The sequence below is a fragment of the Pelobates fuscus genome, chromosome 12, assembly GCF_036172605.1.
Source record: "Pelobates fuscus isolate aPelFus1 chromosome 12, aPelFus1.pri, whole genome shotgun sequence".
NCBI lineage: Eukaryota > Metazoa > Chordata > Amphibia > Anura > Pelobatidae > Pelobates > Pelobates fuscus.
In genome coordinates this window covers 115,423,526-115,440,489 of record NC_086328.1, presented here as the reverse complement: position 1 = coordinate 115,440,489, position 16,964 = coordinate 115,423,526, and the positions used below count along the sequence as shown (strand labels likewise).

General features: G+C 36.6%; 1 protein-coding gene across 1 annotated transcript in view; it reads left to right on the top strand.

Moving 5' to 3' along the window:
- The first annotated feature begins 8,849 nt into the window (after window positions 1-8,849).
- HSD17B12 (hydroxysteroid 17-beta dehydrogenase 12) overlaps window positions 8,850-16,964 on the top strand; it is a 166,794-nt gene continuing 158,679 nt past the window's right edge. The window contains exons 1-2 of the mRNA XM_063438189.1: window positions 8,850-9,085; window positions 9,505-9,635. The gene's annotated coding sequence lies outside the window, so the exon portion shown is untranslated. The remainder of the gene's footprint in view (window positions 9,086-9,504; window positions 9,636-16,964) is intronic.

Here is a 16,964-nt window from a genome sequence, read left to right as displayed (position 1 = left end):
ATATATAAAATACTGAAGGGTGTTTTTGTTAAAAAAAATATTGTTTTGAACTGTTTCAGCTCATATTCAATATCTCTTTATTTTAAATCGGAACACTGAAGCAAAGGGGATATCTTATGAAATGACTAGACAGATCCATTTTCTACTAAAGCATAACGTTAAAATATTTACTGCAAATGTAAAACAAACAATTGAAAAAAAAAAAAACCATACCGTATATAATATTAAGTTGACTCGTCGATTCATTTTTAACACATTCCATAACCTTTTTTTTTTTTACTTTAGACCCCTTCTAGTCATACCTCACCCTGACTATGAATTTGTATCTCAAAAAAGGAAAATATTGAAAATATTATATTGAAAATATAATTTAATTGGATAGATGTTAAGTATGAAAAAATATACCAAACTGTTACAAAATCAAGGCAAAGAGGCTTACTCACTAAACACAGAATTTTTCAGAATTAAAAACCAAATTGCACTATTTAGGCAAAATGGCCTATAGCTAATTTGAAGTATTTTCTCCTAAAGAGCATTTTTTTTTTGCCTAAATTGCAATTATATTTACAATTGCATACAATTTGGTACGTGGCAAATAAATCCTAAAGAAATCAGATACCTTCAGGAAAAAAGTATGTTTTAAAAGATGCTTTACTCTTTAATGAATGTAGTGAATTATTTCTTTATCAATTAGATATGTGCGACACCAGGGTTATTTATTTAAAGCTAAGTAACTTATTATGGGGCTTATTTACTAAGTCAAGACTTGTAGCGACTTGGCAAAGAAATTGCAAATTGTAGGACAAAATAGCTGTATTTGGGGGGGAAAAAAATAATCAAAATTTCTGATAATTACCCAACTTTAATATGTTTATCCAAAATGTACAATTTTTTAAAGTCTGAAAGTGAAAAATCAGATTTGTGGCTTCTAAAATGCTAATTTCTTAATCTGAAAAGGATGTTGGACAGACTCATTTATTAACAATTTTCTGCCCACCCTTTCAACTCTTATTCAATCTAGCTTAATAATAATGAACAATTCAGCTGATAACGACTGCTGTTATATACCGTAGGGCATGACACAACCTGAGTTTAGAAAAAAAAACTATTTATTTTGTCCATGCCACAACCACTATAATGCAAAACATAGTTTTATAGATACAATTATACCTTTCAGTAGACATACCCAAAAACATGTATATTTGAACTTTGGAGACACAATTTAGCGATTATAATTTGCTGACGGACATGAATCTGTATATTAAAATTCTTTTAATATGTTATGGTTATAACACATTTTAAAGTTAGACATATTTCAAGATTAATATTCACCATGTTTTTGGAAGGTTGATTAAGTGATTAAAGCATTCTATAAAACATTTTGTATTTTTAACAAAAATAAGGAGAACGTCAATATTCTATGCAAATTAGACCAGGCAGTTCATCCATAAAACTGGGGATTGTGGGCAAGGGGAATGAATTACAGTTTAGCCAGAATTGGATGAACTGGAAGTTGGGGGACTTTTCTAGATACCTGGGCCTAAAAAATGCAGACCCCATTTCAATCTCCACAATTACTGACTTAGTGTGGTGAGTTGGTGAATTCACGAAATGAAAATCAGAGGTGTTATTCATTATGTGGTCCCATATGATAAATTGCTAATTTCATATGCTATAGGGCAGTGTGTTCTAACCAGTTCAACCTTCATAGTACCTACAACAGTAAGGTCTCAAACTGTGACTATCCCACTGATATTGGACTGCAATTCTTATCATTCTTTTCCAGCTCTGGCTGGCAAAGAATTATGGGAATTGTAGTCATAGAGCAGAGGTAGCGCTAAGTTTGGAAAGCTCTGTTCTAGAGACGTTTTAGGCAAAGTGGTGCAACTGAATTGCGGGGTGGGAGGTGGGGGTATTTTGAAAGTGACTAAAATCAAAGAAAAGTTAATTTTTAACATTTAAAGTTTCATTTTAAACAAGAATTAAAATATAGATTTTTTTTTTAACGCACCTGGAATTAAGGAACCTTAGAGAGTATGATTTTATATGCTTTTATTATGGCCAGAGTAATTACCGGTAGGTAAATGTGTGCTCCTCTAAAACTTTCTGTATTTACAAATAATGGGTGTGTGCGTTGTTGCTCTGTGTCTGTCTGTATGTCTGTCTACTACATAAGGTTTTTTTTTTATTAGTGACCACTTGTTACACTGCAGTGCTAATTGCGAACTGATTAACCCCTTTGTTTGTAAACGCTTTTACGCACTTTGGTGATTTTTTTACAGCACCAGGTAAGTTAGGGTTAAAATATGTGACTTAAAAGCCTAGAAAATGGTAGGCATAGTTGATTGTAACCACTAAGAAAAGTAATGTAATAATAATTTTTTTTAAATAAAATATATAAATAAATAAAAAGATCAGAATGCGTTTCTACACAGCAATATATACTAGTGTAAAGAATACATGGCTTAAATCAGATACAAATTGACATTCAACATTGGTAGAAAACTATTTTATAACAACTATTGACTATCACGATGAATAGGATTTTATATATTTTTAACCCCTTTACTTTCCTAGCGTTATAGAAATTGTACAATATTCAAGTTCCTTCATATCTGATACAGTGAGGGCACTAAGACAAAAATATTAATTTATGAAATTGTCATTTATGCGTCACTGATCATTAAAAATGTGTCCTTCATTCTTGTTTTCTAGAAATACTGGTGTTGCATGCTAAATTTGCCTAATCTGGTTTAAAAAAAATCTCACACATAATAAAGTTGTGATTTTTGAATATCAGAAAAGGGATATGCATAGGGATAAAGTTCATGTACAATTATGGACTTTTTTTAGATTATAGTTGCATGTGTTATATCAGTCAATTGCGGCCTAAATGGGGCTCATTTCATTTTGATTAGAAAATTGTAAAAAAAAAAATACTAAAAACAATCACTTTTTAAAACAGAATATGACTCATTAACTAGAACATGCATCATATTGACCTTGCGAAACCCAAATAGGCCTTTTGCAAGAAAACATTTATACACAGTATCTCTTTCATATAGAAATAATAACCTTTGTACCCACCTCCCTCCCCTGCAGAACTCGAACATAGCAACCACAAACCTGGGATAAGCTGAGCAATGCATTCTCTATCCCACCAGTTTCTCTTAAGGATTATATCTGGACAGCAACAAAAGCTAATCATTTAGTAAGTAAGTGCTGTTGAACATATTATGTATAATATATATATATATATATATATATAGATAGATAGATAGATATACAGATATATATATATATAAAATTTTATTGTATATATATATATAATTTTATTGTGTGTGTATATATATATATATATATATATATATATATATACACAATAAAATTACCAAAATACTAGAGTATTACTGTATGCAATGATACCTTTTTTATTGGACTAACATAATATTTCAAAGACACCCTTCCGGGAGTTTTCCTCTCTTCCTCAGGTGTGAAGCAATACTGATCAATCTGATAGAGTTTAACACTTAAAACAACTGATGTTAGAGAAGGGGAGGTAGGGGGGTGAGTGGGGTGTCATTATATATATATATTTATAATGACACCCCACTCATATATATATACATGCAAAGATACATAAAATATATGCATCTGACTGCCACTTTTACATTTTCATTTTAAAAAAGTTCTATATAGCACATAAAACAAGTCATTCTTTGCTTTTAAAAGTTACAGTAAAGTAAGTAGGGAATATTCATATTAAAGAAGGTAAAAAAAATCATGTATTGTCCTGCCTTAAACAGCTGGACTTACCGTACTTTCCCTCTATTGCAAGAAAAAAATAAAAATAAAATTCTAAATTAATTCATATTACAAATTTTAGAACATATGTGCCATTCTCTGTGCGTGTAAGTATGCATATATATACATACTTACACGCACAGAGAATATAAATATATATAATATATATACATACTTACACGCACAGAGAATATAAATATATATAATATATATACATACTTACAGACACAGAGAATATAAATATATATAATATATATACATACTTACACGCACAGAGAATATAAATATATATAATATATATACATACTTACAGACACAGAGAATATAAATATATATAATATATATACATACTTACAGACACAGAGAATATAAATATATATACATACTTACAGACACAGAGAATATAAATATATATAATATATACACATACTTACAGACACAGAGAATATAAATATATATAATATATATACATACTTACAGACACAGAGAATATAAATATATATAATATATACACATACTTACAGACACAGAGAATATAAATATATATAATATATACACATACTTACAGACACAGAGAATATAAATATATATAATATATATACATACTTACACGCACAGAGAATATAAATATATATAATATATATACATACTTACAGACACAGAGAATATAAATATATATAATATATACACATACTTACAGACACAGAGAATATAAATATATATAATATATATACATACTTACAGACACAGAGAATATAAATATATATAATATATATACATACTTACACGCACAGAGAATATAAATATATATAATATATATACATACTTACACGCACAGAGAATATAAATATATATAATATATATACATACTTACACGCACAGAGAATATAAATATATACAATATATATACATACTTACAGACACAGAGAATATAAATATATATAATATATATACATACTTACAGACACAGAGAATATAAATATATATAATATATATACATACTTACACGCACAGAGAATGGCACATGGGAAGTACATATGTTCTAAAATTTGTAATATGAATTCATTTCGAATTTTTTTTTTCTTGCGATAGAGGGAACATAAGCATACTCTTTCCCTAATTCTATACTCTATACTCATATATATATATCTATCTCAGAATCCAGAATCCAGTACCCCTTGCTATGGGAATATATATATTCTCATATATATTCTCATAGCAAGGATTATGATGTTTTATATCATGTATGTGTGGATGTGATTTAGAATTTTGGTCTCATATTTTTTTATCATTTATTTTACAGGTTTTTAGGAAGATCTTAAATACACTATTAAGCAATAAATGCAATATATATTAGCCAAGCAATAAAGACATGTTGTCTAGAATGCATACAATTAGGGAAAGAGTATACTTGCCCGAGTACCAATAATAATAGTATTAATCCCAGAAAGAAAAGGTTGTGCTTTACAAAAATAACCATCTTATCTGCCTGTGTTGTTTTTTTTGTTTGTTTGTTTCTGTTACATATAAAATGTGTTGTTTACAAATGTATACACATAAAATGCACATATTTTAAATTATTCTAATTTCTGGCATTTTGTGATATGACCTTTTGGTGGTTATTTGCTCTGGTTTTTGTTTTTGGTGGGAAAACTGCTGTTTTTTTTCGTTTATGTATGTTGGAGGTTTTTTTTTTTTAAAATGCGTTATCTCCGTAGCGATAGTTTGTATCGTAGTCAGAGTTTGTCAGAGTTTGTCACGGTGGGTTGTACATTTAGCAATGCTACGTTAGAAATAGTTTCATAGTCAAAATTGTTTTGGCTATTAAACTGTCATTTAAATCGTGCCAACATTTTTGCTTAGCAAATTCAGTCTTCTTCGTACGTGTGTTTGGTTTTAGGATATTTTGAATTATACAGGCCACGTTGGTTCTGCTGCATTTTTTCATTTGATTTGTTTGACATGTGCGTTTGACCAAGAGACTTTGTAAGGTAAAGAGCATTGTTTGCTGTACGTTTTGTGCCTCTGGATGTATTTGTCTCCACCAACTTTTGACGCTACTCATTAGGCCAAGGTTTGTGTAGAATAAGCAAGGTAATTATACATTTTAGGCATATATAATATAGCTGGGAAAATAGCCAGTTTGGAGAATTCTCCAGTTCACTTTTATTGGCCTAAAATTAGCTATTCCTTTTAAATTTCCCACCAATCACATTTGACTAAATAAAGTCCATTGATAAAAGTGTTCGGTCCAATTGTATCTAGTATAGCACAGATTTTTTTATTCAAATGAGCTTATTCTGAGTCAAATTGGGACAAGAAGAGGGTTATTAATATAAAAATGTCAGTTCCAGAGCAGATAAAAAATGGCCGCAACTTAAAATATGACCAATCGTCATTTTAACCACCATATTGACTCTGACGCTATTTTACTTGTGAATCTGGTGCAGTTTTTCAATGGTATATTTGTTTCCACGAGCCATGATCATTGTATTATGCTTGTATTATTTTTACGCGAGTCTGTTACTTTTTAACTGTAAATATATCACTTAATAGACTCGCTGGCTCTTCTGCATATTATTTTATTTTGCAAATCCACTGTTCTTTCCACTGTGACCCCTTTAGCATGTCATTTACAGGCCCACGGATTGTGTTGTACTCCAGTTTTTAAATTTGAGGGTTTTTTAACAAGGGATGCCAAAAAACAGGGGTAATTTGCTGCTGCTTGGTTTGGTAAATCTGGTGCTGTTTTGCTGTGTTCGTTTAACATAGGAATTCGATTTATATACCCTGTTGATTCTTCTGTATGTATGCATTTATTTTTAACATTTATTTCTTCCATGAGATGTCCAAAGCTCATGATTGTTGGATGATTTTAACATGTTATTGTTTTTGATTGTGAATCCAGGGCTGTTTTCTCTTTCGGTTGACGAGTAGATTTTGATTTAAAGACCCCGTTGGGTCGGTTTTTGGTATGTTATAAATCTGGTGCTGTTTTGATCGCTGGTTGGCGTGGGAAATGATGGTAAATAGGACACAAGCACATGTTCTAAGTAATAAAGTATCCCTCTTTATAATATGAACTGTTTTTGTATCTGTTTTGTTACATAATATTTTTAAGTGGTATTTCCAGATGCAATTATGACCTATATTTAAAATGTTCGTGACTTAGAAACTGGGGATAAATTACTTTTGTTTTGTTTTTTCCTTAAATTGAACTCCTAGTTGACCATAATGTATATTATTGCCAAATCTGATGCTGTTTTTATACATTTTATGACAAGTAATTTTCTGCTGTCGAGAATTATTTTCCACAGCAAAAAAAAAGCAAATGTTAGGCCAATCACAAATATTTATTTTATCAATTATGTTTCTGTTTTAACCCATTTGTGGCAAGTGTGGCCAGTCATCTGATATGAGGGAATTAAAATATAAATATTGACATTTTTGTATATATTTTTTTGGCTTAAAAATATTTACAAATACAAATCTGTGACCTAACAGACAAAAACTTGTAAAAGAGTAGAAATAGATTAATATCATACATATAATTATATACGTAATTATTGCCATGTGTTATAACGTGAAGGGATGGTTGGCAAACAGTATTTCGAAATAGGAATAGGGTAGGATTATATAATTCAATGTTTACTTTAGAAAATCGTGATAAAAACTGAAATTTAGAAGACTGTATAAGGAGATATTTTTGTAGAAGCTACGTCATAAAAAAAAATTGTCATGGCCTGTTTTATGGTATATATCTTTTATTCTGCTCCAACTCTATATTATATTGGAAATGTTTGTATATGTTTTTGCGCATGTGAATCTATCTGTTAGCTTTACACAACAGATACACAAGAGTTTTATTTGTATATGCATTTCATATGGATAGGAATAATAATTGCATTTGTTAGAGACTGCTTTTTAAAATGTATTTATTTTTCTTAACTTGTTGCATGAGGTTTCCTAGCAAATTTTAGCCCAAAATAGACAAACTGGGGGAAAAAAGTCTATATCTGCTACTTTTCCCATTTGTACTTTTTTTTAAAACTAATTTTTACAATTTCCTTGTTGACTCTTCCATAGCCCCAGCTGAGTGAACAATCCTTAGGTTGGTAAATTGTAACCAAAATTTACTTAACAAAGTGGAAGAATATTTTTTATTGGATTTAAAGTTAAACGATCATGATCACATATTGGAGAGTTGAATAGGGGACAAAAAAATGTAGGTGTATATCATGGATGTATTTCTGCGGTCTGTATTTATCTATCATTAAATAAAAAAATGTAGCCTAGTATAATTGAAAATAAAACAACACATAACATATGGCACTTTTTATAGAAAAACCCAGAGTATAAGATGTAAGCTGGGAAAACATTATACTAAACATTGTGTTTCTTAATAGTAGTAACAAAAAAAAAACAAAATTTTGCAAAAACATGGAAAAACCTATATTTAATGTAATGACCTTTACAAATATTTCCCATACTGACATTTAATGACTTGAGTTCCATTTTAATGTAGGAAAGTGAATGTCATCCACACTTTATAATACATTGATATATATTATACAAGTATTAAAATAGCTGCAGGTTCATATTCACTAAATTTATGTCGGTAACAACATATTGATCAAGGGTAAAAACCACGTTAATATTTTGTTTAGATTTCAACAAAGTGGCCTAAAACTCTGTATTTCATTACAAGTCATTTTATCATTTCTTAAAATCAGAGATCAGAGATTACTTGTGATTTTTAATATTTAGATTTTTTTTTTTTTTTTTACCTTTTAATTTATTTATTTATTTTGTTTTATTGCAAAAAAAAAAAAAAAAAAAAAACAGCCATAGAGGAAAATTCAGCCTATTTGATAAAAAAAAAAAAGAAAGCTAAATTAAAAGCAGAAAATGAAGGGTTAAAAATCTGGTGATACACTTGCATGCTGGGAGCTAAAGGCACCGCTAGGAATTTTGGGATGCATTGCTCCTGCACCTCCTCCTAGCCTATCTGAGATGGCATCTGAAACAGTATCTAGGCAGCTTTGTTGCTAGCTCTTTGCTGCAGCAGTGAAGCCTTTTCAGCGATTGCAGCGGGCACAAATTCTGCATGTTTTTATCCCTCTTCACTGCATTCTATTGTCTCTAAAAACACGAGGCGTAAAGGAAGACCATGAACGAAATGTAAAAAGCTGCTCTGATGTACCTCCTATAGCACTGGATCTGCTAGGGAAATCTGTTTATCTGCGTCATTCTTGCTTGGTTAAATAGAACAACCGCACAGGTACCACCCAAAATTTAAAGCTTACTGGGGTGCATTTACTAAATGGTGAATTGAAATCTAAATTGCAAAATTTAGGTCAAAATACATGTGTTTGATCAATTCTCCAATTCGGTTACATCCACTACACGGTGAATTTGGCTTAAATTTTGCAATTAGGTTCTCAAGGTAGCACATTTCATTGTTTATGTTTGTATGTATATATACTGTTGTTCACTGTGTGGAATGCTGTCGTATTATAATTTAGAATGGGTAAATGAGACTTGTGTTTTCGTTCTGCAATAGGCTGGGGAATCCCATTATTAATCTTTGCTGAAATAGCAGTTGTTAGGGTAATACGTAGTGTAAAGCAGGGCCTTAGTATTAGGATGTGATGTGCTAAGACAACTGTGTGTTTGATAACTATTCTCTTGCCTTTTCAGCTACGAAAGCACTTTGATTATCACTATATAGACTGTCTATTGGATTTAATGCCAAAACTACATTTGTGATCCAGGAAACCCATAACTGGGACAATACAGGATACAGCACAAATCAGATCCTTCTCGTTCAGGTACAGACTTTCCCTTTCTCTTTGATGATGTATCTGTGCTTGAATACTATGTACAGATGTAGCTAGACTTGTGGACAGATGTAGCCATATATATGTGTTACCATATACAGATGTAGCTAGACTTGTCAACAGATGTAGCTACATATATGTGTTACCATATAGAGATGTAGCTAGACTTGTGGACAGATGTAGCCATATATATGTGTTACCATATACAGATGTAGCTAGACTTGTGGACAGATGTAGCCATATATATATGTTACCATATAGAGATGTAGCTAGACTTGTGGACAGATGTAGCCATATATATATATGTTACCATATACAGATGTAGCTAGACTTGTGTACAGATGTAGCCATATATATGTGTTACCATATAGAGATGTAGCTAGACTTGTGGACAGATGTAGCCATCTGTATGTGTTACCATGTACAGGTGTAGTTAGACTTGTGGACAGATGTACAGATGTGTTACCATATGCAGATGTAACTAGACTTGCCCTGTACAATAGTGTAAATAGACCCAGACTTGCCTTACTGTTGGTATATGTAGCCAGACTTACTTTATCGTGTACAAACGTAGCCAGACTTGTTTTATGGTGTACACATGTTGCTACATCTGTACATTAAGTCTGGAAAGACGTGTTTATGTTGTACAGATGTAGCCAGACTTGTTTTATGTTGTAAAGACATAGCCAGACTTGTTTTATGTTATACAGACATAGCCAGACTTGTTAATTGTGTACAGATTTAGCCAGACTTGTTCATTGCAAACAGATGTAGTCAGACTTGTTTTATGTTGCACAGATGTAGCCAGACTTGTTTTGTGTTATACAGACATAGCCAGACTTGTTAATTGTGTACAGATTTAGTCAGACTTGTTCATTTTGTAGAGATGTAGTCAGACCTGTTGTATGTTGCACAGATGTAGCCAGACTTGTTTTGTGTTATACAGATGTAGCCAGACTTGTTTAGTGGTGTATAGATGTAGCCAGACTTGTTTTGTGTTATACAGATGTAGCCAGACTTGTTTTGTGTTATACAGATGTAGCCAGACTTGTTTAGTGGTGTATAGATGTAGCCAGACATGTTTTGTGTTATACAGATGTAGCCAGACTTGTTTTGTGTTATACAGAGGTAGTCAGACTTGTTCATTGTGTGGAGATGTAGTCAGACTTGTTTTATGTTGTACAGATGTAGCCAGACATGTTTATGGTGTATAGACATAGTCACACATGTTTTATGTTGCACAGATGATGTAGCCAGACCTGTTTTATATTGTACAGTTGTAGTCAGACTTATTTTACAGTGTACAGCTTTTTTACGGTGTGCAGATATAGCCAGACTAGCCATTGTTTTGTGTTATAAAAAAAGGAACTCTCAATGACAACATTGGATTTCTATAATTCTGGCTACATTTAGATTTTATGGTGACGCTTTTACTGGGCACCTCCAGGTTTAATAGATCAATATTGGAGACTATGCCTGACATTTCAGTAATTATGTGTAGTGAGCTATTCTAGGGCTAAATATGATTTATTTCCTTGTTTTCCATGGTTACTGCTCTAGATTGTAAAAATAACACATTAAGGACATAACACATGTTATAGATGCAGAGTGTTTTTAATTAAATTTTTTGGAATTGGACTGGGGGTGAAGCAGGGGCATCCCTAGAATCACAGGGCCCTGGTGCAGGAATAATAGAAGGGCCCCTTTTACACTCTCAGATACATATACGTACACTGACATGCACTTACTCACAAACACACAGTCATTGGCACACAAACTGCTTAAGCAACACACATTTTAGTGACAGAAACACACACACACATTAACTGACATACACACATTTACTGACAGACACACACACTCACTGACAGACACGCTCAGTCACTGACACACACTGACAGACACACTCTCACTGATTTTACAAACACTGACAGACACACTCAGTGCCACACACACACTCATTGATTTGAAACACACTGATAGACACACACTCTCACTGACAGACACACACTCACACTGAAAAACACACACTCACGGACAGACACACACTATCACTGATTTGACAAACACTGACAGACACACAAGTGTTGACAGACACATACTGACAGACACACACATACATACTGGAGAATAAATTATGGTCCAGGCACTCAAGGTGAAAACAAAGTAACCAAATGTATTGGAACAGAAATGAGCAACACTTTGACCAAAATGGGTCTTTTTCTTGAAAAGCAAGATTGCATTCATTGAGTAAAGGACAACGCACTCTCCTGGTCAGCTGGGGACCACAAAAATGCTGTGTCCTTTACTCCATTAACACACATACATACTGCCAGACACAGACACTCACTGGTAGGCACACACAGACTGACAGACACACACACACACACTGATGTGACACAGACACACTCACTCACTCATTGACAGACACACACTCTGATTTGGCACAGACACAATCACTGACAGACTCACTCACTCACTCATTGACAGACACACTTATTTGACACACACATACACAATCTCTCACACACACACTCAAAAAGTAGGTTTATTATAGTTTTGTTTATTTAAACCCACTTAACCTCCTCTGCCTTTGCAAGGACTGGTGAGGATCCTTTTCCTCGGGTCTAGTGTGACTTCAGTAATCTTCCTGCTCCTCCTCACTGCTCACTCGCATGCCATTTTGTGATGCTGGGGCCAGAGTGACATCATATCCAGGCTCCTAACATCATCGCAGAGCGTGCAAGAGAGCAGTGAGGAGGAGAAGGAAGTTTACAGCTCCCTCGCTGCCCATCTACATCCACACCTCCCCCCCCCCCCCGAGATACATTATATATCAGTAGAGTAGGCACCTCCCTTTCCCTTAAGCTGCTGCCTGCTCGCTCTCCCTAGTGAATCTCCACCGACCTCTGAGGGCCCTGAGGTGGCCAACCGGCCAGCTCAAGAGCCCCCCATGAGAGACAGAACACAGAGGACATGGTCGCACTCGCGACCTCTGCGACCCATATTGTTCAGCCACTGGAGTGAAAGTATGGTTAGTTTACATGACCAGGGCCCCTGGGAATATTAACCTTCTAACCCACCTTTTCTATCCTTAAGGAAAAAAAAAGGTGGTTCAACAAAAAACAATTTCAAATGGTTTAACTCCAAATAGGGGTCAATAGCTGTCCAAAGCCTTTTCCCATTCTTCTGCTATTTGGACAAATGCTACTGCATTAGCCAAAACAGTGATGGGCAGCTGTGAATTCCTGAGTGTGTCAGCTGACAGCTGGTGTACTTGTAGAAGGGGCTGGGGCTGTGGGCACACAGGGAAATTACTTAATACTGAAATATGAGCCACTGCCAGTGGACTTCAGGCACCATTACTATGTGTGTCATTCTCACCAGCCCCTCCATACGTGTCATTTCCTACCCCCTTCCATGTGTGTGATTCCCCCTTAGCCCCTCCATGTGTGTCTTTTTCTCCCCCCCGCCCATGTGTGTCACTGCCCCAGCTGCTCTGTGTGTGCCATTCCCTCCCCTAACCAGCTTCTCCATTTGTGTCATTCTATCCCCCCTTCCATTGTGTACCTTTTCACCGAGCCGACCTCAGTACCAGGACTGACTGTTAGACCGCTTGGCCAGGCTACACACAGAGGCAGGAGGAGAGCAGCACAGTACAGCTCTCTCCTCCTGCTGGTAACCCTGCAACTGTGGGCCCCGAGCCTGTGCAGCTCTGCACTGGCCTTGAAGTGATGCCAGCGGCCCACAGTCACAGGGGTCGAAGCGGCAGCCAGAACCCCTGGAGTGACGGGCCTGGTCGCAGCTGCGACTCCTTCAATAGTGGTAGATACGCTACTGCCCCTGATGCTTTGCCAGCATTATGGCTGTCAGAGCAGTATGGGAAATGTAGTCAACAAAATCCGGAGTGTCAAAGGTTGCCACTTCCTGGTATAGATTATGCCCCTGCAGCCTCACTGCTCAGTTCTTTGCCATTTAGGAGTTACAAAGTTACACAGGCTGAAAAGAGACATGTCCATCAAATTTAACCTTTCGCACTTCCAACTTTGCTAAAAAACTAGGGGAAAAAATTCTTCTTGACACCAGAGCAGTCTGATTTCTCCTTGATTTAGGAAGCTATGACACAAATTAAAAATTATATCTCTGAATATTAGGTATTTGCAAGTATTTATTAAATAGCTGTAATATATCTGTGCAGACTCTGATAAAACCACCTCCTCAGGCATGGAATTCCACATCTGTATTACTGTTAAAAAACTGTTCCTTTGCCTTAGACTAAATCTCCTTTCTTCCAGTCTAAATGTGTGACCTTGTGTCCTGTGTATAGTCCTGCTTATCATAAGATTTCCAGGCAATGTTTTGTATTGGCCCCAACTATATCTAAATAATGCTACCACTCTGAGACATCATTTTTCAAAACCAAAGAGGTTTACATTTGTTAACCTTTCTACATAATGAAATATTAAGATCTTAGGGTGCCAGAGCAGAGGGGGTGGGAGGTGCACAAATCCGACTCAGATTTTATTAACCTCTCAATGCAGCCAGCACACTGCAGCTTGGCAGTGAAGTCAGACAGACTTTTCTGATGATGTCAGAGGGAGGGCGTGACATCAGGAAGAGCTGGATGACTTCACTGGCTGCTGTGTGCTGGCTGAAGGCTCCAGCTCCTGTCCCACCAGGGATAAGGATTCCCCCTTCCTGGGAGGGGAGGGGAATACACTCTAGTTTTTTGGTTTTTTTTAATCAAACTTTTTTTCAAGCAGCCCCCTCTACAGCCCCTGTCTCCACCTCTACAGCCCTGTGCCCTACCAAATCGCAAGTTCCCACCTTATACAGCTCCTGCCCTCCTTCCACAGCCCCTGCCTCGCCTCTACAGCCCCTGCCCCCTCTACAGCCCCTGTCCCCTTCTCCTACAACCTCTGTCCCCTTCCTCTACAGCACCTGTCCCCCATCTCAGCCTTTGCGCCCCCACCACAGCCCATGTCACACCCTTCTACAGCCCCTGTCCCTTCTCCACAGTTCCTGTCCCACCCATCTAGAGCCCCTGTAACCCCCTCTACAGCCCCTCCCCCCCTTCTACAGCCCCTGTCCTCCCTTTCTACAGCCCTTGTCCCCCTCACTACAGCCCCTGTCCCACCCCTCTAGAGCCCCTATCCCCCTGTTCCCCCTTTCTACAGCCCCTATCCCCCCAACACAACCCCTATCCCCCCCACCACAAACCCTGTCCCCCTCTAAAGCCCCTGTCCCCCACTACAGCCCATAATTCCCCTGTAGTTAGGATTAAGGTTTGTAGTAGGGGATAAGGGCTGCACTATATCCCCCCACATGCAGCCCTTATCCCCTACTGTGCCTGTTTATCTATGTGTGTGTCTGTATGACTGTATGTCTGTGTTTGTATGACAAAATGCATTGTTGCCTTTGTAGCCAAAAATCTTTGCACGGCCCTGTGCACAGCATTGTCAAGGTGTGGTATTACCATCGATTTAAAAAGAGACACAATTATATTTTCTTCCCAAGAATTAACGCCCCTTTTTTATACATGACAATACCTTACTGGCCTTAGCAACTGCTGATTGACATTGCACATTGTTGCGTAATTTGTTGTCTATAACAATTCCCAAATTCTTCTCATGTGTTGTTATCCCTAATTCACTAAAATTTAGGGTGTAAGTTTCTTGTGCATTCTTTACTCCGAAGTGCATAACTTTGCATTTATCTACATTAAATTGCAGCTGCCATTTTAGTGCCCAGTCCCCAATCTATCTAAATCACTCTGCAGCCTAGTAATATCCTGCTCACATTCACAGTCTCTAGGCGCCCTGTGCGATAAATCTTTGAAGCGCCTCCACCCCTCGGTCATCCCCCTTCATCCATGTATAGTTTGTGTGCGTGTATAGAGTGGTGTAGTTTTTGTATAGGGGATTTATTAAATTAATGATTTACAAGAAAATATTCATTCCTCCATCCCTGTTGTTACCTTGTTGAGAGATTTAACAGTCACACACACAGGCAGACAGACACACACATGCACACACACACACACACACCGGCAGACAGACAGTCACAAACAGTTACAGTCATGCATACAGGCAGACAGACAGTCACAAACACAGTTACACACAGTTGCAGTCACACACACAGGCAGACAGTCACACGCTCACACAATTGCAGTCATACACACAGTTGCAGTCACACACACCAAAGACAGTCACACACACATACAGTGACAGTCACACACACAGTTGCAGTCACACACACAGTTGCAGTCACACACAGTTGCAGTCACACACACAGTTACACACAGGCAGACAGTCACACACAGGAGATAGTCACATGCACACACAGTTTCAGTCACACACAGGCAGACAGGAACACACAGTTTCAGTCACACCGAGACAGACCGTCACACACAAGCAGACAGTCACACACAGTTTCAGTCACACACAGGCAGACAGTCACACACACAAACACACAGTTACAGTCACAAACAGCCAGACAGTGACAGTCACACACAGTGACAGTCACACACACAGTTTCAGTCACACAAAATGACAGAAATGGAAAGTCACCACTTTCCATTATGGGCTGGAAGTAAGGAGTGGAGGCAGTTGTTGGGGAAGCAGTGAATCCTTTCTGCTTCCCCCTTCCTGTGCAGAATAAGCTTCTGAGCACTTCTAGCTCTGCCCCTGCTGACATTTTAGCCCCACCTCCACTGCTCTGTAAGCCCCGCCCCTGTCACTCACTAAGCCCCACCTCCGCCGCCATGTTTAATAGTCCTGGGTGGAGAATAATAAAAATCCTCCACCTGGGTAGACAGACATGCCGGAGAACCCACTTCACACCCAGCCATGTGTTGGCCACCCGGTGCCCCCTGCTGCCATAGCGCCCTGTGCGGCCGCACAGCTCACAAACCCCTAAGGCCGGCCCTGCTCACATTGTATAACTTCATAGAGTTTTGTGTCACCTGCAAACACTGAAACTTGACGACTTTCAATGCATATTTAAAGATCATTTATAAATATGTTAAATAGAAGCAGTCCCAGAATAGAACCCTGAGGGACACCACTTACCATTTTTGTCCCACTTAAAAAATTACCATTAATGACAACTCTCTGTACTCTATCTTTAAACCAATGCTTTACCCAAGTACAAGAATTTTCATCTAGACCAATTTCTTTTAGCTTGAACACTAACCTATTTTGTAGAACCGTATGGAATACCTTGGCAAAATCAAAGTAGATCATATCCACTGCAACACCCTGATCTATACTTCTATTTACTTTTTTGTAGAATGCAATCAAGTTAGTTTGACATGACCTA